At 50.9% G+C, this 2,500-nt stretch overlaps 1 protein-coding gene across 1 annotated transcript in view; it reads right to left on the bottom strand.

Moving 5' to 3' along the window:
* Positions 1-2,500, bottom strand: part of si:dkey-126h10.1 (vesicular inhibitory amino acid transporter) — an 11,590-nt gene that overhangs the window by 1,559 nt on the left and 7,531 nt on the right. The gene's annotated exons all lie outside the window — the stretch shown is intronic.

Raw genomic sequence — 2,500 nt, 5'->3', positions numbered from 1 at the left:
GAGAAGGAGAGGGGGAGAGAGAGGAGTGATGTAGAGAAGGAGAGGGGGAAGAGAGAGGAGTGATGTAGAGAAGGAGAGGGGGAAGAGAGAGGAGTGATGTAGAGAAGGAGAGGGGGAGAGAGAAGGGAGAGATATAGAGAAGGAGAGGGGGGAAGAGAGAAGGGAGTGATATAGAGAAGGAGAGGGGGAAGAGAGAAGGGAGTGATATAGAGAAGGAGAGGGGGAAGAGAGAAGGGAGTGATATAGAGAAGGAGAGGGGGAAGAGAGAGGAGCGATAGAGAAGGAGAGGGGGAGAGAGAAGGGAGTGATATAGAGAAGGAGAGGGGGAAGAGAGAAGGGAGTGATATAGAGAAGGAGAGGGGAAGAGAGAGAGGAGCGATATAGAGAAGGAGAGGGGGAAGAGAGAAGGGAGAGATATAGAGAAGGAGAGGGGGAAGAGAGAGAGGAGCGATATAGAGAAGGAGAGGGGGGAAGAGGAGAGAGCGATATAGAGAAGGAGAGGGGGAAGAGAGAGAGGAGAGATATAGAGAAGGAGAGGGGGAAGAAAGAAGGGAGTGATATAGAGAAGGAGAGGGGGAAGAGAGAAGGGAGAGATATAGAGAAGGAGAGGGGGAAGAGAGAGGGAGTGATATAGAGAAGGAGAGGGGGAAGAGAGAAGGGAGAGATATAGAGAAGGAGAGGGGGAAGAGAGAGGAGCGATATAGAGAAGGAGAGGGGGAAGAGAGGAACAATATAGAGAAGGAGGGGCGGAAAGAGAGGAGCGATATAGAGAAGGAGAGGGGGAAGAGAGAGAGAGTGATATAGAGAAGGAGAGGGGGAAGAGAGAAGGGAGTGATATAGAGAAGGAGAGGGGGAAGAGAGAGGAGTGATGTAGAGAAGGAGAGGGGGAAGAGAGAAGGAGAGATATAGAGAAGGAGAGGGGGAAGAGAGAAGGGAGAGGGGGAAGAGAGAAGGGAGTGATATAGAGAAGGAGAGGGGGAAGAGAGAAGGGAGCGATATAGAGAAGGAGAGGGGGAAGAGAGAGGAGCGATATAGAGAAGGAGAGGGGGAAGAGAGAGGAGCGATATAGAGAAGGAGAGGGGAAGAGAGAAGGGAGAGATATAGAGAAGGAGAGGGGGAAGAGAGAAGGGAGAGATATAGAGAAGGAGAGGGGGAAGAGAGAAGGGAGAGATATAGAGAAGGAGAGGGGGAAGAGAGAAGGGAGAGATATAGAGAAGGAGAGGGGGAAGAGAGAAGGAGAGATATAGAGAAGGAGAGGGGGAAGAGAGAGGAGCGATATAGAGAAGGAGAGGGGGAAGAGAGAAGGGAGAGATATAGAGAAGGAGAGGGGGAAGAGAGAAGGGAGAGATATAGAGAAGGAGAGGGGGAAGAGAGAAGGGAGAGATTAGAGAAGGAGAGGGGAAGAGAGAAGGGAGAGATATAGAGAAGGAGAGGGGGAAGAGAGAAGGGAGAGATATAGAGAAGGAGAGGGGGAAGAGAGAGGAGCGATATAGAGAAGGAGAGGGGGAAGAGAGAAGGGAGAGATATAGAGAAGGAGAGGGGGAAGAGAGAAGGGAGAGATATAGAGAAGGAGAGGGGGAAGAGAGAAGGGAGAGATATAGAGAAGGAGAGGGGGAAGAGAGAAGGGAGAGATATAGAGAAGGAGAGGGGGAGAGAGAAGGGAGAGATATAGAGAAGGAGAGGGGGAAGAGAGAAGGGAGAGATATAGAGAAGGAGAGGGGGAAGAGAGAAGGGGGTGATATAGAGAAGGAGAGGGGGAAGAGAGAAGGGAGAGAGATATAGAGAAGGAGAGGGGGAAGAGAGAAGGAGAGATATAGAGAAGGAGAGGGGGAAGAGAGAAGGGAGTGATATAGAGAAGGAGAGGGGGCAAGAGAGAAGGGAGTGATATAGAGAAGGAGAGGGGGAAGAGAGAAGGGAGTGATATAGAGAAGGAGAGGGGAAGAGAGAAGGGAGTGATATAGAGAAGGAGAGGGGGAAGAGAGAAGGGAGAGATATAGAGAAGGAGAGGGGGAAGAGAGAAGGGAGAGATATAGAGAAGGAGAGGGGGAAGAGAGAAGGGAGAGATAGAGAAGGAGAGGGGGAAGAGAGAGGAGCGATATAGAGAAGGAGAGGGGGAAGAGAGAAGGGAGTGATATAGAGAAGGAGAGGGGGAAGAGAGAAGGGAGTGATATAGAGAAGGAGAGGGGAGAGAGAGAGGGAGAGATATAAGAAGGAGAGGGGGAAGAGAGAAGGGAGAGATATAGAGAAGGAGAGGGGGAAGAGAGAAGGAGTGATATAGAGAAGGAGAGGGGGAAGAGAGAAGGGAGAGATAGAGAAGGAGAGGGGGAAGAGAGAGGAGCGATATAGAGAAGGAGAGGGGGAAGAGAGAAGGGAGAGATATAGAGAAGGAGAGGGGGAAGAGAGAGGAGTGATAGAGAGAAGGAGAGGGGGAAGAGAGGAGCGATATAGAGAAGGAGAGGGGGAAGAGAGAGGAGTGATATAGAATCTGACTAGAGTGTGT

This window comes from Hoplias malabaricus, chromosome 7, assembly GCF_029633855.1.
Source record: "Hoplias malabaricus isolate fHopMal1 chromosome 7, fHopMal1.hap1, whole genome shotgun sequence".
NCBI classification, from domain to species: domain Eukaryota; kingdom Metazoa; phylum Chordata; class Actinopteri; order Characiformes; family Erythrinidae; genus Hoplias; species Hoplias malabaricus.
Note: the sequence above shows the minus strand (reverse complement) of the source record. Positions and strands in the feature narration are given on the sequence as shown.